This window comes from Idiotropiscis lumnitzeri, chromosome 10 (assembly GCF_059441095.1).
Source record: "Idiotropiscis lumnitzeri isolate Australia: NSW breed Sydney's pygmy pipehorse chromosome 10, RoL_Ilum_1.0, whole genome shotgun sequence".
NCBI lineage: Eukaryota > Metazoa > Chordata > Actinopteri > Syngnathiformes > Syngnathidae > Idiotropiscis > Idiotropiscis lumnitzeri.
Window position 1 is genome coordinate 3954353 of NC_142400.1, and position 25227 is coordinate 3979579.

At 44.9% G+C, this 25227-nt stretch overlaps 1 protein-coding gene and 1 long non-coding RNA gene across 2 annotated transcripts in view; one reads left to right on the forward strand and one right to left on the reverse strand.

The window, feature by feature from the left end:
- The window catches only part of iglon5 (IgLON family member 5), a 127268-nt gene that overhangs the window by 33333 nt on the left and 68708 nt on the right, over nucleotides 1–25227 (reverse strand). The gene's annotated exons all lie outside the window — the stretch shown is intronic.
- Nucleotides 1281–10539, forward strand: LOC148328662 (uncharacterized). Its single transcript, XR_015845697.1, has 3 exons — nucleotides 1281–1409; nucleotides 9374–9552; nucleotides 9679–10539. It is a non-coding gene; the product is annotated as an uncharacterized LOC148328662 (long non-coding RNA).

The window sequence follows — 25227 nt, forward strand, 5'->3', positions numbered from 1 at the left end:
CACAATAAGAACAGCCCTTAGGAACATACATTCAATGGACACTTCATTAGGTACACTTGCGCACTCGAATGCAATCTGATATGAGAGACGCAAATCATCCATCCACCCATGATCATTATCTAATTGTGAATTATGTCATTACTGTGTGTTTTCATAATGTACAAGATTATCGAATGTGATTTTCTTATTTTAATCGAATATATTTTGAGGGAGGCTGAAACAGAAGAATGGTATTAAATCTTAATAATGAACTACTGAATTATACCTTGTAGTCGGGAAAAGAACAAAACACGTTATTAACGCAGGAATTTCAGCTATCAGATGTGTGATGTCGCAATCATTTTTACCTGGCCTACAGTTAAAACAGGGAGCAGTAATTGTTTTGTTTTTTTCCCACTCATGAGTTTTGTGTATCGAATCGGAATCCGCCGGCTGGCGTCCCTAGCGGAATCTCGGGCCAGCAAATCAAGCGGCGACCGAGGCAATTTGTAATTAAACGACATCGCCGGCGGCTAATTTGCCTTTTCATTTATCTCAGCACATCGGCATTATTTTCCTATTGTGCGCTTTATTTCCTGAGGACGCGCACCGTTCCTATTGTGGCGGTTATTAATCTTTCACGGGCCCGTTGCCGACACAAACAGATTCTTAAGTCACCGTAAGTTATTAGAGAGCCGTCTCCTCGGAGCTGTTTGGATTGGATTAATGCTCCTTCATGTGCAGCGGGTGGGGAAGAGAAAAAAAAATATCGGTCGTGGCTCGCTATTTTGCCGCACGGTTGTGTGCACGCTGGCCTCGCTATAGATTTTCCATAGATTTTGTCAAACTTCTACACGGAGAGCAAGAACTTCATTGCTATTCGTTGGGATGTCAAATAAATCAGTGATGGCTCCAGCTATTCATAATTTTCAACCAAATTATAATTTACAGGGATTGGAGAAAAGGCTCCTCAGGGACTGCGACACTGGCTCCTTTAAGAGGGCGGAGCTTAGCGCTCCAACTCACGTAGCGTGCGTGCGTGCGCGTGCGCGTATAGGAAGGAGGAAGGAGAGACGGTGGCGGGAAGTGTGTCAGTTCTGTTTATCTAGTTAAGTTTATTCAAGTTGTAGTCCACATTTTGTAGCCAATGTAAAAAATGCGTGATGGCTCCAGCTATTCATAATTTTCAACCTAATTATAATTCACAGGGCTTGTAGAAAAGGCTGCTCAGAGACTGCGACACTGGCTCCTTTAAGAGGGCGGAGCTTAGCGCTCCAACTCACGTAGCGTGTGCGCGCGCGCGCGTGCGCGTATAGGAAGGAGGAAGGAGAGACGGTGGCGAGAATTGTGTCAGTTCTGTTTATCTAGTTAGGTTTATTCAAGTTGTAGTCCACATTTTTTTATCCTGCTTCGAGTTGTGCGTGAGACAAGTAAGTTTTTAGTCGTTTGTGTGTACAAATACACTACCGCTAATTGGTAGCGTTCGATCTTCACGAGCGCATTTTATGGAGAGCTATTGCCGCGACTTCTTTTCGTGTCTGAGTCATGTATGTTTGTGTTGTGATATTTGCATTATTTAGACATTGATAGTTTATTATTATTTTTGTAGAACCACACAAATGTTTTTATTTGAAGCATCAAGATGTGTGTACTTTATCTTCAACCTTATTAATTAATTAATTATTACTCTATGAACATTTTTCCCCATTATTTCATATATCAATGTAGTGTGTTCATGTACAGCTAATTAGCTTATCTTAGCTTTTGGCTTTGACATGATCGTTGTTCCATGAATATATTCACCCAAGTAGCTGCCGCATTGTGGTTGGAGAAACTGAGGGCGGGTTTATTTAAATTGGTCTTCACAGTTCCCAACATACTTTCTGAAATAGGCCGCTCACTAAAGATTTACTTTGTTGTGTAATTTCACACTTGATGCGATGGCAGGCATCCCAGAGACCAAAACTATTTGTATACATGCAATAGATTACATTATACATTACAAATACATTTGCCGCAAAATGTCTCATTTAAAGCAATCCTGAGCAGCTTGGATGAGGAAACCGCTCGCCATCTTTTGATTCCCTCTCGACAAAAAAATCGTCGTAGGGCGCGCTGAACGACCGGGAATGTGATTTGGTGCGCTTGATCGAGCGGAAAAAGCACCGCTCATGACTAGCGGCTGACCCGTTGCCAGGGTCACGAACTTTTGACGGACAGCCTCACGGAGTGACAGGAGTAGGATAGACACGTTGTCGTCAGCGGCCATGACAGCCATTCTTTTTGCTCATGCAGATGTGTGCGTTGTCACGCTAAAAGGTGAAATTCCCTGGCGGGGCGCGGTGCGATGCTGAGGGGGGCGAACATGCTCCCCCCCCTGTATTATAATAGTGTAATTGCACATCCACTCCAGTAGGTGGCAATGGTGCTTTCCTTGCCCATTGTGGGCAGCAAGGATTGTAGTTTTGTTTTTTTGTTTGCAACAAAAATGCTGTTATTCATAGTTGCGGTGGCGAGTGGGTGGTGGTGGTGGTGGGGGGGGGGCACGAATTGCTTTCTTTTTGCTGGGGGGCGTAACAGAACTGTTCTGAACTAAGTGAACAACCAACCAACTAAATGGCCGACTGACCAATAAAGCAACCAATCAACAGATCAACTGACCCACAAACCAACCAACTGATGAGCCAACAAACAAACCAATCAGCAACATCACAGACCAACTAACCAACAAACATTTCTTCCGAGCCTCCCTGGCCAAATGTTCTCTCTCTCTCGCTTTCCCAAAATATTTGTTTCTTTTTTCCAATTGAGTTGTTTTGTTTGCATGTTAAAAAACAAACAGTCCGGCGTAGACTATTTTTTTTTATTCCCACTCAACTTTCGCCAATATCCTATTACTTTGCTCACCTCTTTTTTTTTTTTTATGCATTTTGATCACAGCCCCTTTCCTCTTATCTCATGCGCTCCCTTTTGCACTGCCACCGCTCATCTCCTCCATCCGCTAATTCAGCAGCTTATCCGAGCACCGGTTCCACAAAGCTGCATGATCCCTGTCGCCTGGCAGCCCCCACGTGGGAATCATGAGTCAGTGCGCCATGATGGATGGCGGCGGCGGAGGGGAAGGGGCTTCGCGGGAAGGCTAAGGAGGTTGACAGACGGTCTGGGGGAGTCCGAACTCGAGGGGAGGATGTGGAGACGGCTGGTGAGCGGCGAACAGATGGCGGCGGATTTTTGGCGAAAGCAGGCGGAGAAAGCAACAAGAGCTTCCTGCTGGATGCGCAAATCCACCATTTTGGGGGGTTCGCATCGAGTTTAAGTTTTCATCTGCTCGCTGATTTTTCTTGTCACATGTCGCAGCAGATTATGCCAGGAATAAAAAAAAAATGTTCTCAACAGCAGAAAATTTTGCAGGAATTTTTTTTTTGGGTGGGGGGAGTCCCATTCAATGCCATGAATCCTAGAGATTGTTGTCTAATTTACGATATATAACAGAAATCTCTTTTCATCTTGATCTTTGAAGTCTTGCTGGAGAGATTTTATTTATTTTTCTGACTAAGCAACGAATCACTGACCGAACAACCAACCGATCAAATGGCTGATGGACCAACGGAAAAGTCTATCTCGCACTTTTGGGTCATTTCCTATAAAAAAAAGCAAACTATGCATGTTTCACTCTGAAAAAAAAATATTGTGGTTGATGTCAGAATAGCCGACAAATTCGATTTGACATTTGTGAGAGTTTCCTAAAGAAGTTAATACGTGCAGTTTGTACTTTGCAGGAAGCACCCAAAAAAAAAAAAAATGTGCAGATTGTTGGCAACAAGGCTAAAAGGACAGATTTGCTTTTCACATTTGCTGTCCTTTTCCTTTGGAGTGGCAAACTCTTGCGCTCAATCTGATTGCTGTCTGTCACCCTGATAAGCGAAAACGTAAACTGAACTGCCCTCACCTTCACCTCGCCGCGGCGTACAGAACGCCAAGCAGGGAACGGGCGGCATTACTTTCAATGGCTACCCCACTGCAACGCGGTGAATATAAAAAGTCTACACACCCGCAGCTTCAATGGGCAAGTTTGAGTGATAGAAAAAAAAAAAATAGAACCAGATCTTTCGAAACATTTTCCCGACCGTTAACGTGACATAGCCACATCCCTGAATGTGAGGGTGTGCTCACTTGTGCAACTGCATTACGTCAGTTGTTTGTTTACATCAATATTAAATTACATCGACATGTTAAATATTTGAACATGAGTTCTTGAGGTTATAGTTCATATTTTAAAAATGATTTATCTTGGTCTCATTTTTGAAAATAAACTGGCATTCGAACGGGGGCATGTAGACTTTTTGTATGCGCTGTAGCTTCACTCGGTGGCTCTCCACTTGATAGCAAATCCTTGTCTCTTGTCCACCTCATGTGCACGAGATGCCTCAGGCAACAAGCAGGAGCCCCTCAGCGTTGATGCCTAACCTCGTCTTTGGGAAAGGCTAGAACAAAAGGAGGGCCCGGGGGGGGGCGGGCGGAGTAGAGGGGGCTTGCAGGAGTGACTGTTAGAATAATTCCTCCCTCACTTCGCCGCTGAGAGTCGAAAAAGGCCTTGGACATAATGTGGAGAGCTTTTAATGGAAGATTCCATTAGGAAGCATTTACTCTCACACACTATAAATTCTCCCGATGCATTTTTAAAGGCGCATTCTGCTGGGTTTCCAAACTGTAATGTGCTCCTGTTATGGGCGGTGATGACACTGCAGTCATTGGCAAATTCCGGTGAGGAACTATGACAACTAAATGAAAGAATACGTTTGAGACCATCACAACACCATTAGAGTGGGGTCTTATCAGCGCGACATTGGTTGCAATTCCTCCAAGGATATGTCAAATTGGACTGAGGGATGGCGAATGAAAATGGGATCAAATCTAATACCCATGAGGATGTTTTCTAGCTGGAAATTGGTGGAAAAGTTAAGCACGACTGTTTAAAACGTTCTGAATTGGATGCGTTTAGCCGAGCGATTGATCAGCCGGTTAACATGCCAACCAACCGACCGATCGGCCAAGTGACTTAACTAACCATGCAACCAACTGGCAGACTGACCAAATGATCAACCAACTTATGACCAACTGCACAACCAATCAACTGAGCGATGGACCGACGAATCAGTCAACGAACAAACTGCCAGACTGGCCAAAACACCTGGCGGCTCAACCAACCAACTAACATGACAAACAACCAACTGACCGAGGAAACACCGAACATCTGCCGACCCAACTAAACAACAAGTGGATCAACAAAACAAAAGTCCAAAAAAACAACTATCTGACTAAATGACCAAACCAACAGCCCAGCAATTAAATAAACAACAGACTAGTGGACCAAAAATACAGTCAACCAACCAACCAACAAAACAACCTACCAACCAAATGACCGATAAGCCCATCAATCAATCTAGAGATGGACTGCCTGTCCAAGCACCTGACTAAATGACCGACCAATAATTCAACTAATGTCAGACTAAACAACTGACAAAATGGCCGACCAATCAACTAACCAAACAACCAACTAACTGACTAATGGAGCAACCGACAAACCAAGCAAACACCAATCCATCGCCAAATGGGTGACTAACAAAACCAGCCAACCTATTGATGGATCAACCGACTAGCCAATGAACCAACTGACCAAACAACAAATCTACTGATCAACAAAATGAGTGCTGGCCCAAAAAACAAACAAACCGAACAACTGAATAAACAGCCAACCAACCTTCTTTTCAACCAACCAACTCTCAGAATGACCAAACAACTGAGAGAACAACCAATCACGTGTGCGTTGACTGCCCTCAGGTTTGACCAAGCAATCGTTTATTTAAACAACCGACTGACTGAGCGACCAAACAACCAACCCATTCAAAAGACAGACGGATCTGGCAACACAGCAGCAAACAATCAGATGATAAAAAAAACGGAGAAACCAACTAACCATCCATTCAACACATTGACCGGCCAAGCAACCAACTCACCAACCAAATAGACTTTAGTACAAAAATAACAAGCTTTAATTTGGAAAAATCAGACTTTTTCATATTGTGCGGCCTTCTACCTACACATGCATATTTTGTGTCTCTCCTGCCAGTGTGCTTTTACGGTCAAAATAGCCTGAGGTTACGCTGAATGATTTATGGAATGCTGGGAGATTTAACATTCTGAAATAGAAGCGCTTCACGCTGTATTCCGATAACCTCTACAATAAGCTACAGTATGTATAGCACCTGTCTTCGGGTTAATTGTGTTGCCCCAAACGTGACGTGCTCGTGGGAGTTCATAGAGCTAATTTTCACCCTCTTGCTCATCTTTGTAAATAAACAGCATGGCAATATTTACACATGCTCCTTTTTCCGCCAGTGAGTCCGATAAGTCCGATGAGTGACGTGGATTGCAGTCATGACATAAAAAGTGAAATAAAAACCCGAGGAAGCTCAATTAACATTTCAATGGCCTCTGTGCGACATCTTCATGAGAATAAGCGGCGCTAATGTCGGCCACACTCAATCAAAGACAGAAAAAGAAAAAAAAAATCAATGAGCTTCATCACGGGGATGAAAATGCACCCGAAGTGTCTGCGAATGCAATGAATGACGACAGTGGGGGCGTCGGTTATGGATTTCAGGCCACGCGCTCTGTGATGCGCCAATTAATTACTTCTTTCGCAAAATGTCAGAAAGACCATGCAAAATAGCAATTGCAGTTAGCAGCGCCGATGTTGATGTCTTAACATTGATTGGCCAGGGAAGCAAAGATGGTTGAGAAGTGAAATGACACTCAGTGGAGTGCAGACCTCCACCGGGGACAAAACAAAACCTTAAACTTGTTCATAAAACAAAAAAGTATGTTTGAACTTGTTTGAGTGGCAGTTCCTCTCTAGTCCTGTAGGTGGTGGGGATGAGCATTCGCAAGCGGTTGATAGTTTCCAGAACTGCCAAACATCCATCCATCCAATGGCGCTTATCCTTGAATGGGTCACGGGTGAGCTGGCGCCTTTTCAAGCTGACCTTATGAAAGAGGCGGGGTTTACCCTGCACTGATCGCCAGCCAATCACAGTGTGTTTAGAAAGTTTGAAAAAATTAGCCCGAGACAAGGTTCCTTTACTCATTCATTGCCATTGACGGATATCGACGTAAAAAAAGTACGTTCATTTCACCTTGGCTGGTAGTGAATGAGTTCAGGGGTTTTCAATCCTGTTCCTGCAGGTCCGCTGTCCTGTCTGTTTTCCAACTCTCCCTGCTGCAAAACACCCGATTCAAATAATCTGGATTGTTATCCAGCATCCTGATCAATTGAATCAGGTGTGTTGCAGCACGGAGAGATGGAATACGGACAGGACATCGAAGCTCGATGAACAGGATCGAAGACCCACGCTCAATGGGATTCGGTTAAAATCACCCCGATCAGAACCGAGTGTACATATCTTCGTTGACTATCGTATCTAACGCCGCCTTAGCGTGCCGCCAAAGTTTTGAGGACTCGACGTGAAAAATTGGGTCCAAAGGGCTCGGTTATAGAACGCTGCTGCGTGATGATCAGACAACGGAATGTCTCGCCGCACATCTGTCACATCGTGACGCGCTGCAGCCCAACTCCAGCTGAGCGCCATCCATCTTGCAAGCAGCTAATGATCATGCTTTATTGCTCTCTTCGCAATAAGAGCACATCACAGCGCTCTCTGCTAACCCTTCTGTCTCCCCCGCTGGAGGTATAAACAAAGCACAAAACAAGTTAGATGCAACTTCACCCCCCCCCCCCCCTCGCCCAATTTATCTCCCGTCACCGCACGCTATACTCTTTTTCCGCGCTCCATCACGCCGGAAAGCAGGTGAGAGAGCGAGAGAGGGAAAAACTGACAGCCTTCATCGTTCGTCGACGCTACAGCTGCTAATCTGCATGGCGTTAATAATTGATTGACGCCCGCAACCATACATCTGCGGTGGACTCTCTCCGCTTCAATTTCGCTGGCTCATTCGTTCCATCTTTGCGCCTCTCACCCGTTGCGGCACTATCAAGGAGAACTTTTTTTTTTTTTCCCCCATTTCGTCGATTGTTCTTTCTCTCTTGATGAATGGACGCGAGCGTCCTAATCCGTTTCTCTCCGCTCGCCGTCGCATCGCAGCGCTCCTCGCCCTGACGTTGAACAAACCCAATCTTGAGATGCTCCAGTCAATACGTATTAGGGGACCCGATTCGATGGGCGCCAAGGTTGAAAACAAGTTGTAGGAGTTGGAAATCAGCTTCTGAAGACAGTGGTTATGAAATTGGTCAAACTGGTGTCAGGGACTTTCAGAGAATCTTTGAAAAGATCACATTTTGTTCTGCCCACATCAACTATGGTATGCCCAAAAAAATGTTTTAATTTTCTTCTAATCAGGACGAATTGAGTTTGAATTGGGTTGGAGTTTTTTTTTTTGGGGGGGGGGGGGATTTTTTTTTCTTTCACAATTTAGCACCGCCCACCCATCAACGATGCCCTCCATTGGGATCCATTTAATTGCATTCCCTCGTCCAAGACCTGAAATTCGCCCAAAACTGGCCTACTCCCAGCTCAATTTCAGGACTGAGTCTTTTCCGTGTCTTCTGTTATGACAGCCCATTTGTGTTTGTGGGTGAAATTGCCATTGGAAGCTAATTATTGGAAATTTCCTAAAAATCAGACACTGCGCTCTGCCAACATTAGATGGTGCAGGTCAGGAGATTTTTGCTCCACTATTTGGCATCACAGGATGCTTAAAATTTGGGCTCAAAATGCAGATTCAAACCAAAACGGCTGATTTGCTTTTCAATTTCGGGCTCGGATATTTGAGACTTTGGGAACCCAATTTTGTGTCCAACTGTCCAAGAATCCATGACATCACAACTGGTCCAGGCGACGGTAACCAATTGTACGTTTATGATCACAGTGTAGCCTCCCTGCCAGTCGTAAAATCTCATCCTGCATTATGCAATACAAACTGGCAGAAGGCCAACCACATTACAAACCAGAGCGGAGCCGACCATGTTTGTTTTGTAAGGAAAAAAAAAAAAAATTGCTGGCTCTCATAAATTGTGCAGTCGATGGACGCTTTGAGACCACCGGCCATGTGCGTAATGGGAGGAAAGGGAGACCTGATGGGGTGGGAGGGGGCTGCCGGGAGCCCCACCCCACAATTCATGTTCCATCTCGGTGCACAAAAAAAAAAAAAGTCAATCTTATCCTTTGCCGTTAGCACACACGGACGTGTTGCTGACTTCTACATACGTAATAATTTCTAAGGGCAGGAAACTGCAGCCTCTAAGCAGCAGTGGATTGTATGGGTGCCTTTGTGTGTGCTTTAACATGCGTGGGTGTGCGTGTGTGTGTGTTGACAGGGGCAGGGCCGTTAGTCATGGCGGCTTGACACTCCCTGAGCTCCTGGAGGTGCAGCATGGGTCATTAAGGCAGCGCAGCAGGCTTAGCATGACCACGCACACACACACACACACACACACACACACGGAAGTAACAGCTCCCATGTTGCCGCTAGGTGGGTTTCGCAATCTAACTCAAGGTAAGCGCGAAGACGAAGCATGTAGTCCTGACGGAAATAATCTTTTGAATAACTTATTAGCCTCCAAGGGCGTTAGCAACCCATGAACACATGTTTTATAATGCCATTTTTTTTTTTCTTTTTAAGTATGTCCACCGGCTGCCTGGAGTGTCCTTCAAGCTCTTTGGACGTCCTCCCCCATTCATTTTATTTTAAATATAAGTGCGGTCTTGACGTAAAAGATAAGCTGACTGCCCGTGTGAGCAAATCAAGTATCGACGTTCTCGCATGATTAAAGGCGAGCGTGGTCGGAACATGTGTCGGCGCAGAGAAAATTCGGTACTCGGACTAATATTGGGGTTGTGGAATCCAAATTAAATGGAAGAACTCAACGGCGTTTGTGGGTAAATCTTCATCGGCGCAAGTTGGCGTCGGAGCGCAAGTAGCGTCTGGCCTGCTGATTTGCCGTGCAAAATTCTGCACGTGATGGTGACTTGAATGCATCCATCAGCGGAAACGGGTCACGTAAAGTTCATTTGAGAGCTGAGTGGCTTCTACCCCCCACCTGGAGACCAAAGTTGTTTCTGTTAAGGGCGACAAAGGCAAAGGAGGGGAGAAAAAGCTAAATGGCTTTTAATTAATTTTTAATCAGGAGATTTTTTTTTTCTCCCCCCCTCACCATTTAAGACTCTGAGGTAGACCGAGCGCCCCTTAGGAGGCGCCCCGGCGAAGAGAGATTGGATGTCGAAACCCCGCCAGGGAGCCGACGGCTGGCGTATTGTGAAAATTTAATGGATCGCTTGATTGTCAAAGAAGCTGGCGAGATCCTCAGAAGATGAAAGGGGGCTGGAAAACGGCGACACTTTTGGCCCCGGAGAGTCTAATCCTCGCCGACAAGAACATTTCAAGGGGATCCCGAGAGCCGATCAACACATCACCTGCGAGTTAATAGAAGCGTTGACACGGGTTCAAAGTGAAGCTATCGCTGCTGATACACGGGAGGACAATTAGTGCCGCTACATTCGGGGGGGGGGGGGTGGAAAGGGGAGGGGGGGGTGCCAGCGACGCCTGCACCAGCCAACACCTTGGTCTCGCTTTGCCGAATGACCCGACCTTTAAGCAAAGCCCGGCATCCAAGACAACTTTATTACGTTATCGACTTGCCACGAAGTAGACATTTCATCCTGAATGTCAGACTGTTGATGTCATCGTTTCCGGGGAAACGTCTTCATGAAACTGTAGATCCATGGCATCGGCCAAGCCCGTCGCAACGGGATTCTCAGAGAGCGCCGACCGCACGCTCGCATTCGACTTGATAAGAAAACATCCGTGGTGGTACGGTGCATTTCATTTTGTCGCTGTCCGTCATCATGTTAAAAACTTTACATTCACGATTGCTGCTCGTCGGATCTTGACAATTTTTGATTAATGCCTTTTGTCTTTGGTCCAAACAAATTACATGGAAATTTTTGCACTTGGTTGCAAAGTGACATCAATTGGCGTACTTCTTCACCTGAACGGAAGTTTAAACCAAAGACACGATGATCACTGATCAGCTTTCGCCTTCAATCGTCTTTGGAACGGAACGTTTTAAGAACATTGCTCGATTACCTTCATTATCCGAGGTTCTACTTGGATTCTGACAACTAAGAAACAACGAATGGGTTTCATCTTTCCAGTCAAAATACGATGAACATAAATGGCGGCCATATACTCATTCTAAGTCATTAGCGCTTGTTTTGTTACATCAAAGTAACAGCAAAGGTCTTTTGTCTTTGCTCATTTAATAAAAACATTTTTTTTAAGAAGTTCATGGAAGCATGTCAATTAGAGTACCGCACAGTTCTGGTAACATTAAATTAATTACAGAGGCTTCTGGGACTTGGTTTGCTAAAATAAAGTGCCAGCCACGGACTCTTGTCCTCATCATTGTCTCTCACTCCGTCAGTGCTTCTCAAATAGTGGGGCGAGCGTGTGAACCTCGGGAACATGCTTTTTTTTCCTGCCATTACACAATAAAGTGTAATTGCACCTCCACTCCAGTAGGTAGCAGTGGCGCTCTCATTGCCCATTGCGCTCAGCGAGTATAAACGTCTACGATGTTGGTTTGTTTTGCAACAAATATGCTATTTATAGTTGTGGCGGAGAGTGGGTAGTGGGATAGGGGCACAAATTGTTTTCTTCTTGCTAGGGGCGAACAGGTCTGGCTTTTCACACTGGCTCCCCCATGACGTGATGTTTTTTTTTTGTTTTTTTTTTTAAATCAGCCTCCAAGGTGCGACATGGCAACGGGAGCAGGAACGTCACGCCAGGTTTATCGTGCACCAAGTGCTTTTTCATACCGGGAGGGGCGGGGGGGGGGCGACCGTGAGTAAGAGGCTGCGGTGTGTTTCTGACATAGTGTGCGACGAGGGGCATGGCGGCAACCTCCGCTCATGAATAAGACATAAGGCGGGCTCGGGGGACCGGGCGGTGGTAGGCTGCCCATTTGCCATTTGCACGCTCGGTCAAAGCGACGGAGGATGACGGGAGACTTAGAAGCACCACGGGGGGTCGGGGATGGGGGGGAGGTACTACACAGGACACACAGCTGCGCACTTTTGAGGATGGATGTGAAGTCCTCCGTAGCACCGTCTCTAATTACGCGAGTGAGTTCAATGGAAATCTCAATGGTGGCGCAGCCTTACGGGAATGAATCAGAAATAAACGCACTCGCGTTGGGGCTGGCAAACGCTAACGTCGCGAATGACTCATATTGTATGGGCGCACACGTGCGAACAAACATTGATCCGCAGCCTTTGCGGTCTTTCTCTCAACAAAAGCAAAGATGTTTCCAGCTCTGCCTCACAAAAAAAAATAAAAATTCCTGACGCTGCGCATTATTTGCAGTCATCTCTTTATTTCTGTTGTGTTTACAGTCACGAATAACTGGCGAGAGGAACAATCGCATCAATTGTGAAGCAGGTTTATTGTGCAATTGTGCTGTGGGTTATTTTGTCCATTGATTATTTCTAGTTGTTGTGTTTGTTGAATGCAAAAACGTGGTAACCACGAAGCGTGTACTGATACACGAAAATGAGACCAGAATACATACAAAATAACAGAAAGTTCTCCAGCCCAATGTGTTTAGCCGTGCTAGCTAGCCAGTCGCTGCCGGTTGCTGGTGCGGATTGCGCATTTAGCAATTAGCATTCATTTTAGAACTGCGATTGGTCAGTAGAGTCAAAATCTATCCCCGTAAGCCAAATTTCTACCCTCCCTACCTTTCTACCTACAGACTGCGTAGCGCACCCAAGCTAAAATTAACTTTATGCTAACGAGGGTTGGGTTGTCCTTGAACGATTCTTTCAAAAAGAACGCATCTTTTTAGTGAATGTGAGTGAACGGATGACTTCCTCAAGTGAGTCGTTCTTTTCTCAGTTCATTTGAGGTCAGGAATGCGCATTTCGTCAATCATCGTGAACGACCAATCAGCGGCCAGCGTCAGATGGAGAAGGGATTTTAGTAAAAATGGTGTTTACGGAATCATGCGAACGTTTCGGTGAATGATCGTGATTTAGTTTCTCCATTCACGTACGATTCTGTGAAAGAAAGTGACGTTATTTCCCGTTCACAAACGATTCGGTGAAAAAAAATCCTTTTGAACGGTTCTTTTTGGTGAACTATTTCTAATGATTCACTAATGCTAACTTTATCTCGGGACTACATCAACAGAACCCATGTGATATTTATTTTAGACAATTAAAATACAAGAAATAAAACACATTTTGACTCTCGATTATTTCTAGCTCTGTTTATTTCGACTACACGTTGTGCTTACCGTGAATAATTGGTGGCAGAGAAGGCGCGACAGAATATAATGAGTTCAACACACTAGCGCTGAAAGACGTGCTACAGTCAAGTGAAAGGCGCCTCTCGTCCTCGCTGGCCTCCCTTCAAAAGCAAACAGTTCTAACTGGTTGACACAAGCCTATAACCCCGACGCCCATGGGTCTCCTCGAGCTCTTAATGCACCTTTTACTTGAGAAATGTGTATGTTCGGTATAGCACATGGCGGCTGTTAACCACTGACCCCCTGGCTCAGTGCACAGAGTCCAAGCTAACCACGACCAGCCCGGCAAATTAGGCCATAAACAAGTCAAGAGAACCTCGGGCACCCGACGGAGAAACAGACCCAACAGATCCAACCCGGGTCATCTAATTTGAAGACGCCAGGAGACGCAGCCGGAACTCCTCCACCCGAGCAACCGCGACTCTTATTTAATGAAGAGCCCGAGTGGAAGGGAAGAACAGGATTGATTGGGTTGGCACGCGACAACTCTGCGAGCCAAACAATCTAAGCAATGGCCCAATCTCAACACTGCACAACCTTTCAAGGCACATTTATTTCAATAAAAAAAAAAAAACAGAAGCACAGCGACAACTTGTCCTCAACCTCTCGGCTTGTTCCACAATGCGGGGAAGACGAATGGCGGAGCATTCCCATTAGCGGGCATGAGGCGTATACTATGAAAGAGACACCCGATTTAATGAACTCACTCCAAATGGCTCCTGAGGAACACGAGTTGTGTTGATATCAGGGAACTTTTTAATTAGAGATGAAGGAGGGCGGGGTGGGGGGGACACGCAGACGGCCCTGGCAGGTCAGCGGCGACTCGAGAGCGAGGGAAGATATCAAGAATCAATTTGGAGAAAGCGGAAGGATGTGGTGGTCGAGAATAATAAACATACCTGTTGATGATAGACGGTAGATTCATTTGCGGCGCCGCCGTTCCCCCTAACAGTTTAACGGTGTCATTTATTTTAAGCGACTGCGGTGACGGGAATTTCTTACGACAGCAAAGACATGTTTGGATGCTAAAGTAGGCAAAGCATATTCACTCATTCGTTACCATTGACGGATAAATACGTCAAAGATCCATTTTTATTTTTTTTTTTACTCGGCTGGTAATGAATGAGTTAAAAATGTAATCCAGAGAACATTTTAAATATTCTGGGGAAAAAAAACAGTTGTTTCTATTGGCTGGTTGAGGTCCTTCACCTTCTTGTGAGTCTGGGGTGTCATCTTTGGGCTCGATAAAAAACATTTTTACCAGCATAAACATTCTTGAAAAAAATGGTGAGATTTCAGGCGTTTCAACTATTCAACGAAAGCCTTTAAAAATAAAAAATGTAACAGGGCTGACTAGTATTGAGATCACATGTACACATCCAAGAACACTAAATGCCGGATGTAGCAAAGCAGCCCCAGATCATAACTGAGCCTCGTCCGGTTTTCATTGTGTGCTTATTGAAACTATTTGGCAAATGATAATGACTTGGTGATTTTATCCAAATCAGAAGAATCGCTAATATACTGCTCACGCTGAAGAAAAACTGTGACTTTGAAACAAAAGTGTGTGCCGGGAGTAGCAAAGCAGCCCCACGTCATTACGGCGATTTTTCCGTGTCTTTTTTGTTTCTTGATTTTTGGCAACGATTGCCCTTAAATAAATTCTGATTCCACATGCCATGATTTTTTTCCCCCCTGTTGAATAATCTATTACCAAAAACCAACAACAGCACCGCTTGCATTGATGCTAGCGCGGTTAGAATTGGGTTTCTGTAAATATTGCCTGGCGGGTACCTCGGCCCAGGCGACCGGCTCGTAATTGATGACCTTTTGATGCTCACCTGTGCGTGCCTCGCCAAAACTGAAGGCCGGAGAATTGGAGGAATTTATCATCTGATGTGTTCATTCAAGCGGAAAGAGCCGAGGCGGGGCAACATACCGACAACGGGTCGGGAGAACTCGGGCTCGTCTCTCGTCCGATCGAGGGAAGAACAAAAAGGTAAACAAGCCAAGCGATGGAAAAGTAACGGGGAAAAGAAGAAAAGAAAGAAAGACTCGAGGGAGGATTAAGAGCTGAATGCAACGCGGGAGGAAAAAGTAAGGAAAAACTCATTTGCAGCGGCCGATCGCAGACGGGCTTGAAAGTTTCGGAATAAATTTGACAATTTCAACCAATCGGCAGAACAGCAGCACCCGCGCCGGGTCCTCAGAGAGAAAAACCATCTCCAGTCAAAACTTCCTCGCTTCAAACTTGAACAGCTGCAGGAATTCCAGCACGCTTTATTAGCTCCGATTTTGCATTTTCTTCACCGGAGATGGTTGGCAGCGTGCTGCTATGAATGGAACATTCTGCTTCTCTCATGTTAACACCCATCCTCGCTGCTTCTCCTCAGGGTCAAACTTTCTGCTCAGCCTTCACTAACATTACAGATCACTTAGCGGTGTGAACCGCTACACTTGCCAGCTGATACCGAGTGACATCCATGCGCAGGACAGGACCACTATACAATCAGTGACCCATCGTGACATAGAAAATATGTAGACACACCTCTTGACCAGTCAATCCGACTAAAAGTCGGCTATGTGAACCACTGCACTATGAATGAGTCGTAGTGTAAATACATTAGTCAGCTATAGGAACTACTATACCACTTGTCACCCGTAGTGCTAGAGCAGATATGCAGCAATATCTTTCGACTGGTCGGCAGTTAATCGAGCTATGTAAAGGACTACGCTACTATGCCAGCTATGTGAACCACTATACTAATAATGATCCATATTGGTTCTACAGAACCAGTATTCTACCAATGACACTCCAGTCAAAGTAACTTAAAGTGACCTTGGTGGAACACTATACTATCAATGACCCAATTTGCCAGAACAAATTTGTAGAGACACTCCTTGACTGGTCAGCAGCCAGCTATGTGGACCACTACACTATGAATGATCCATAGACTAAATCCATGACTCAGCTATTTAAACTACGATGATACCATAGACCCATAGTGCCACAGCGGATATGTAGTAACGTCGCTGGATTGGTCGGAAGTCAATCAAATTAAAAGTGAGCTATGTGAACCGCTACACTATCAATGATTTGTAGTTTAATAAGTTATATGGACCACAATAATACCGTTAATCTATTGAGACACAGCCAATTAGGAGAGAAAAATTCAGTAAGAAATGTGAACCACTACATTACCAGTAATGAATAGTGCATCTGCAAAAGTCATCCATGTGAACCGCTACATTATCAATGATTCCTAGTGTAATAAATTAGATGGACCACTACACTACCGTTGATCCATGGAGCCCCAGCCAATGAGTAGAGATTGCACTGGACTGATTGACAGTAAAATTAAGTGAGCAAATTGAACCACTACACTAACAGTAGTGCATAGTGAATATACAAAAGTCATCTATGTGAACCGCTACGCCACCAGGAAAGCGTATTGCATCTGCAAAAGTCATCCATGTGAACACTACATGACCAGAAAAGTAAAGCTATGATAACCACGACAACTACCAGTCAGGCACAGTGCCACAGCTTGTCATCTGATATGGACAGACAACCTGGACCAGTCAGCAGTCAATGCTGGGAAAAGTCAACGCGCACCACTCCGCCATCGTGTCTATAATGCATGCGTCTGCTCAGCCTCCACAAACATCACAGCTCTCACACTTGCCAGCAGATGTGTTTGCCAATGTGTAAATCCACAGAGATCATATAGTGAGTGGGGAGGAGGAAGAGGGGGGGGGGGGTTTCCATGCCAGGCGATGCCGCTTGTCGAATCAGTCACAGAAGCGCGCCCGCCGATGGTGAGGGGGGAAAGGCCCGATAGAAGCGCACGAAAGGCGAGAAGGGGAAAGGAGAAGCAACCTCGAATAAAGACGCTTATATGTTTGCCGCGGGAACGCTCGCCTCCAGATAGCGAGCGAAGGCGACGAGAGAGAGAACGGCAAGCGAGAATCCCAATGAGGAGATGCGTTAATATAGCGATGAAGTGTTGCGAGAAGGTGCGAAAATGGCCTCGGGCTTGTTCGCAGATGCCACAGCTGAGCTATCTGAGCGTGTCCCCTTTAGGCGAAGTACACGCAACCATAATGGGCGCCCGTATTCAGATGAAAGGCTTGAAAATTTCACACGTTCGCTATTGCCATTTATTTCTAATGGGCAAAAAAGTGCTTTTAGGGAGTGGATGTGAGATGTCTTTTAGCAATATTGGATGACAAATACTTCATTCATCCACCTTCGCTACTTAGGTTGTGTTTTTTTTTTCCTTTTAATAAACACTCCAAAATGTATTGGTAATTTCAAATTAATGGATGTTTAATTTTAAATGTTCTTTTGATTCATTTTTATTTTGCCAGAAAAAAATTTTTGCTTTTTATTTTTAGCACAATTTGAAGGAAGTTTTTGTGATCAATTTTCTGCAATAGTATCTTTTGTTGAATTTCTAATGAGCGCCTGCTTCATTTCTAATGTTGGAAAACTAATTTTGACGTATGTATGAAAATTTCCCGACTACATTTAAGTACATTTTTCAAGTAATATGCATGACCGCAATCATCTCAATAAATTAATTTAAGTGCCCGAAATCAATTTGGCCATTTAATTTCTAACATGCAAAAAAAAATATTTTTTTTTTTTTGTAATTTTTGACATCGTTTTTATCAAGATAGTTCTACAACGCAATACCATAATCACCACCCAAAACGTTCCGTGGGTGAAAACCCGTTTTGGTTGCCGTTTCATTTATAATATGGAAAAAGTGCTATTGAATGTGCTATAAATCTGTGATTTTTTTTTAAATTAATTAATGTATTTATTTTTTAGAAATATTGCACAGTCATGTAAGACTGTCATTATTATTTTTCTCATCACCCAATATTTTCTTTGTAATTCTAAGTATAATTAAGTGATGTATTGCAGGTGCAAAAATCCGATTTGGTTTCATTTAAAATGTGCAAAAATGTATGTTTTTTTCCCAATCTTGCATGCGTGAATTTTGTTTTGGTAGCTGTTTGTTTATCAAATGTGCATCGATTCAATTTCTAATGTTTAAAAAATTGCCGGATTTTTTTTTTTTTTTTTTTTTTTTTTTTTTTTTTAAATGGTATTGCCCTGCAGTAACCACGTCAACCCTTGTTTCGATCACTGGAATCACGGTGTGACATTTTCACACGCTTTCATTTTTGTCCGGTTTATCACTGATGAGCTGACGCACTCCAAGGACGCACTTTGGCAGCTATAAAGACGGCCGGTCCTGGGCATGGAAATTCAATGCACGCAAGGGCAGGCGCTGGCGATAAATATGATGATTTCAAAGGGAACGCCAGAGAAGAGCCACTTGTCTCCGAGCGCCCTTGACCATCATGCCGGGCCACAAAGAACAACCTCCATCAAGGCCCCATTTGCATGACGTTGGCAGCGGGCGCTTTCATCACTGGAGAAACGGGACCCACACTACACCCCCCCCCTCCTACCCGCATCCTCCCAATCTGGCATCTTGACGTCTACTCAAGCCGCCGCCCCCCCCTCGAGGCCGTGCATACTTCCTGTAACTTTTTCTTTTCTTGCAAATGTCAATGCCGGAAAAGAGAGCTTGTTGCCATGGAAACACCCTTGTATAGGAGGGGATTGAGAGAGAGCAATGGCGAGGGGGGGGGCACGAGGGAAAAAAAAAAAAATCATTGCTGCATTGCTTGACTTGGATAAGTGTGAGTGAGAGTGGAAGTGTGTTTTTTTTTTGTTTTTTTTTGGAGACCCTATGAATGTGTGTGTGTGCATGTGTGAGAGACACACACACACACACACGCATACTCGCAAAGGAGGATGCAGCAAAAGTGGAGGTGCTGTGTGTTTATTACGTGAAAGTCGAGTCCTGGCATATGAATGCGTCACACTGATCCAATTGTACGGTGGCGTGGAGCCGGCGGGATGTTTGATTGGTGATATGGCTTCATATGAGGCCAGCCCATTTCAAAGCCCAAAACCTGTTTAATGCTCCCCCGTCGAGCCAATAGCGGGATTATTGTGGCGCAATGGAATCAGCTCAATTCCAAAGCACGAGAACGGCCTTCACTGTTGGCAGACTATAGCGATTGAGGTGACATATTTTACGGGACGACTCGTTTAATGCCGCTTAACGTCACGTGGGCTCCTGCTTTAGCATATTCCGAGGAACGAGCCTCACCTGGTATATTCAGATATCGTATATTGTATGATGATGTGAATTGTGCACCCGCTCCTCGGCCAAATCACAATTTTGGTCTCGATGGAGTTTTATTTTCTGGTTATATAAAGGTTTGGATTGAAATGGTATTTTGTGAATTCCTCACGCCGCAACAATGAGACACTCTAAAGCAGCCACAGTCGCCCAAAGCCCCCATCCACATGTTTGCTTTCTCTGCATGACGTGCGTGGACTTATGGCGGACAACGAGGCACTCTAAAGGATCCACCCCAGTTTAAAGCACCGCTCGACACATTTGACTTTTGTTTTTTGTTTTTTTGTTTTTTTTAAATACGTCGCTCTCCCGCCTTCTCCTCTCCATGTGTGCGCACTCACAGCTGACAACGAGGCGCTCTAAAACCCCTTACACAAGTGTAAGCATCTTAACACACACTGACTGCTTCTCGGCATGTTGTGTGGAGAGTGACGGCTGTCAATGAGGCGCTCTCAAGTGCCCACGCTAGCCTGAAGGCCCCCTCCTGCATGCCAGTTGTTAAATTGGACTTGCTCGGCATGAAATGTAGGAACTCATGGCAGACAATGAGGCACTCTAAAAGCGGCAGCTAATTGGAAGCTCCAGTCCACACACATATTTTATTTTTGTTTTTTATACGTCGCTCTCGCCTTTTACTCTCAATGTGTGCACCCTCACAGCTGACAACGAGGCAGCCCGTGCAGTCCGCCGCGCGCTGAGGGAGCCTCGACTGTCTGGTCCCCGCAGGGGCGGCGATGGCGGCGGGGCAGAACGAAGAGGATTGAGGGGCTGAATGGAGCAAAGCGAAGGGGGAAGGCGGGACGACGGGCTCGATCAATGACACGGCGGAGTGCGCGGGAACGTAGGACAAAGTGCTCCGGCTCGCCATGTTGATGTATGGGGGGGGGGAGATTGCATGGCGGGATCGATAGAGGAGGGCGGGGCGGGATGGGAGGCGACTTCCTCTGATGATCTCATGTGGAGGTGGCAACAATCCGTCCCTTCTCATCCAAACTTTGACATCAAGGCTCAGGCGGCAGAAAAATGGAACTTTAGAATTGATGTTCACTGTAGTGACTGATGCACAATTGTGGCATCAAGGCCTACGCATGTCGGAAAAAAAAAAAAAAAAAAAAAGCATTTGAATAGATGTTCACTCACCGGGCTGACTGATAGACAACGTTGACGAACGCGTATACGGAAATAGATCTAGTGACTGATTTTATAATATTTTGAAGAGCCGTCCATGGTGGAATGGAATTTAAAGAAATCAAATCAAAAGATAATGGCGAGGAGGGGAGCAGATGCAAAGCAGAATAAAAGACGTCCACGGAATCTGATTTTGCCAACTTTTGACATCGAGGCTAAAAAAAAAAAGAAGCTGCTTTTGAAAGAACTGATTTGTAACACTGCGACATGCAAGATTTCAAATAGCTTCCTTCTGTAGTGACTGATGGCAACTTCGGCTCAAGTAAGAAAATTCTCACCTAATTTTAACGAGGGGAAAAAGTCCAGGTTGATTATTACACTTCACCCATTAAAGAGGTTTTTTATTTATTTATTTTTTTTATGACATCATTCATAATGATGTTAGAGAACACCTGGTGTCAAGGTATCTGTTCCCTAAATTTACTGAACCGTACCCTAAAATTACTAATATGTAGCCCCAATTTACTGATGTGATTTTTTTTTTTTTTTTTTTGTAATCTCTACCCTCAATTTAGTCATCGGTACCTTCGGTTTAATAATCTGTACTAATTTGTACCCTCAAATACCTAATTTACTAAACTGCAGCCTAAATTTACCAATCAGGGACTCAAGCAACCAAACGACACGCGTCTAGCACTGCAAACGTCCTTTTAAAGGTTAGCCGACCTCAAAGGCCACCGTGCACTCGCCGTGGCAGTTATCTTGCGTCTCTACGCCTGAAAAAGGCGCACAAAGACTCCCGCCCACTACGCATACATTTTCTTTATAGCTCGCACTTGTTCGCTATCGTCTCTCGTTTGATCACGCGCGAGTCGCTCTTCAATACACCTACACATGCAATCACACACACACGCAGACACACACGCAGACCGGCCTCAGTTGCTCGCTCAGAAACAGCCGAGTTCAGGATGAAGTCGACACCTCGGGGCCTCTGAGACCTCGTCCGATTCCTCCTCATTGGGTGACTGCCAACTCGTCCCCCCCCCCATGTAATCCTCATCTTCTATTTGTTAGCTCATTTCCTGGCTTGATACCCGATTTCAAAATCACATGCGGGAAATAAACAAGCCGGACAGACGAACACTACCTTGAAAATCTCGACCTTTGTGTTTGAAACTGCAATTTTTTAAATCCCCAACGCTAGTTTGAAGCTTGAAACCCTGACGGGAAACTAACATGCTACATACCCGAATGTGAAAACCTATCTCAGCTTTGATACCCCAATTTAAAAGCTTAACTCTAGTTTGGAACCAACTCCCTGAACCCTAATATTTGTTTTGAAACTGTAATTCAAAACCCTAACCCATCCTTGAAACCTCCAAATTTGAAACTCCAACTGGCAACTCTGAGATCGTCTTGAAAACCCAAAGTTGAAACTTTCTTGTTTTTAATTAACGACGCAATCCACTTAGCAGAAAGCCTGACTTGGTTATTGAGGGTCAGCGGTGGCAAAACAGCAAAACAGGAAATGAGGTGGTTTTTTTTTTGGGTCTCTCTCTCTTCCTTCCGCCTCCGTTCACATGTCAAAAGTGTCCGTCACGGTTGTATTTAGCGGGGCGGCGAACATTCTCCCAGGCTGTGATGCCAGCACGCGTGAGCCGCCGCCGCCCACCATCTTGTCACTCAACATCTGACGAAATGCAAAATAGTCCAAGCTATGCATCAACAAAGGGGCTCGGCAAATGTCGCCGTCTACTTACATTGGGGCCACATCTACATTTCAAAAGCAAGCAACGGGTGATCGGCCATAGCACTTTGAAATCGTACTTCCAAAACCCCTACCGGGCTTGAAACACAAACGCCGGACAACGAGGCACACAAGGACAACGCCAACTAAAACAAGGACACGTCTTCATCGCGGCTCCTCCTCCTCCGCATCGCTCGACGCCGCTGTGCCTTAAAACGGCGACACAATGGCAGCGATTATCCCGTGAGTGACAAACACCTTGCTGGGATTTCAAAGTGTGCCCAATCACAACGGCATGATCACCACCGTCAGATCGTGTGACTCGCCACCAGCGAGAACTCATCTAGCGCCACGTAGACGGCTCCAAAAATGATTCGCAATGAACTACAATTAACAACTAAACAGAATGACGTGTTGTGTATTTTAAAACAAACACATAGATTAGCATTTAGTCCGCTAGCATAATGCTAATGCTAACCCATACATGAAGACACAGGCATAATTAATTCTTTTAAGCAACTGATTCTCAACTGGTGAGTTGTGCACCCAACACACACACACACACACACTTACACACATTCTGTGATGCACAAGTAGATATGTAACCCACCATATTCATATTTTTGGAACAGCAGTAGCGATTTTTATTTATTAGATTTTACTTTTATTTGAAATTTGCATTGATAAGTGCTACTTCCGGTTTAAGATGTCTGCTTTTATTTTGAATGCGAACTTCCTGTTTAGTACAGTTCACACGTAAGGTAACTTTATGAAGAGTACGTACGGCCAAGAGTTTCATATCGATCCTCAGAAAAACGGACTTTTCTTTGACTAGCACCCCCTCCGAAGAGGCAAAAGGTGTGTAAATCTACGTATTTTGTGTTTATAAATATCTAGTGTTGAGTGTGAAATGTGTTAGCTAATTGTTTGCGTGTGTTTTGAAATGTGTTTCAGCTCTTCTGGTGATTATATTCGAAGGTTACACGTCATGGATAAATTTTGCTCAAAAAAATTAACCACAAAAACCATCAGTAAAGTCTCATCCTTGTTCGTGGGGCATGTTACAAGATAACTTCATCAGAAACAATCCACAACGTAGTGAGGTCACCGTTGCTGAACCACAATATTGTATACTTTCAATGATGTTTTTGTTTGGTGGTGGCCGTGACATTTTCCTCACTAAACAATAAGTACGTTCATTCAATAAAGGTTAGCTAGAAGTGTTTTTCTATTGAGCAGAGGATCAATAGTAAAAAAAGAAAAAATTCTGGGTAACATCACAACTATTAGCCCATATATGATGTTTTGTGTTGTGTGTTAGCATCAAGCTACACTCAATTGACAAAATGTAGGGTTTTTTTTAAATTAATTTATTATTCTTTTTTATGGTAAGAGACCAATCCAGTGTCACTTTCTCGATCTTGTGTTTACATTTACATCCAATTTGCAGCCGGTGGAAACATTGCGTCGTCCTTGCTCGTCCTTTGGAATTAGAAAAGCCACCGATGCCAAGCGTTCCGAGCTCCTCCCTCGTCTTACTTTTAATCAGCAGGAAAAAAAGATGGGACTCGCCGGCCTGTCTCAGGCAATCAACGTCGGGCGGCGTAACGCTGCGCTAATTGAATGGTCTCCTTATTATCATGCGCCGCGGGTTGTCCCAACGCCTCACTCTTCCCTTTGCACCCCACTTTCTGATCTCGGTATCCCTAGGAGACCCTCCGTAGCGAATCACGATTCCCACCAAAACAGACCTCGGTTAAAGTGGAGAATGCGTACACAATTAAATGAAGTTATTTGTTGTACAATTGAGAAGATACGTTAACCCTGGAAATTAGGCACACATACTTAATGAATAAAAACAAATCGGCAAAATTCAGCCAATTATTTTTGGCCTATGTCTGAACGCCGATTAATCGAGCGCTCCCTTCTGGAAACACATTGAAGGGTCGGTACGCTATCATATGGTACATTATTTTTGTGTCTTCCATCACTCTTGCTCTCTCGCAATATATTGTGTATTTAAATGAGTATGTATCGTTTTAAAGTCATGTTTAGAGACACTGAAAAATGCCATTAAAACAAAAACATGGCGGGCGTGCTCTGACGATTCAATGTTCACAAACGCCAAGGTTTTTTTTTTTTTTGAAATTCTTCCACATTGATTCAATCACCTCAGCATGAATGAGCCCAAGATTTGTCTTTTGACTTGGCTGAAAGTGTTGCGAAACACCAACATCCAGCCAACCAAGCCACCCCCTTCCCTCCGACGGCTTCTTCCCCACAGAGAGCGGCCAAACCCGTGACTGGGGAGAAAAACAAAAGGACGCTCATTTCATATTCAGCCTTGCAGATGGAAGAAAATGCGGTGTCACAGTGGGAGTCGGGTGTTTTTTTTTTTTTCTGGTGCGTTGCATAACCTGAAGAAGTGCTTGTGAATATGAGGGCAATCCCCCACTGAGGTTCTTTCTCTCCGTGTGCAGGTGATGTCACACACCCCACCTGCAAGGCCGCCATCTCCATACACACTCGTTGGGGATTTCTAACCTGGAAATTCAACAGCACCGTAATCATCCCAGCACTCCGCCGGCACACCGGCCAGCCTCCCTCGCTCGCTCGCTCGCTCGCTAGCACTCGCACTCCCTCGCCAGGCAGCTGCCGCTGCTCAGGGAGCTGCCATCTGGAGAGCAGCTGACCACCGCTTATCACCCCCACCCCCCCACCCCCCTGCCAGCTCATCACACAGCTGGCACAGGGAAGAG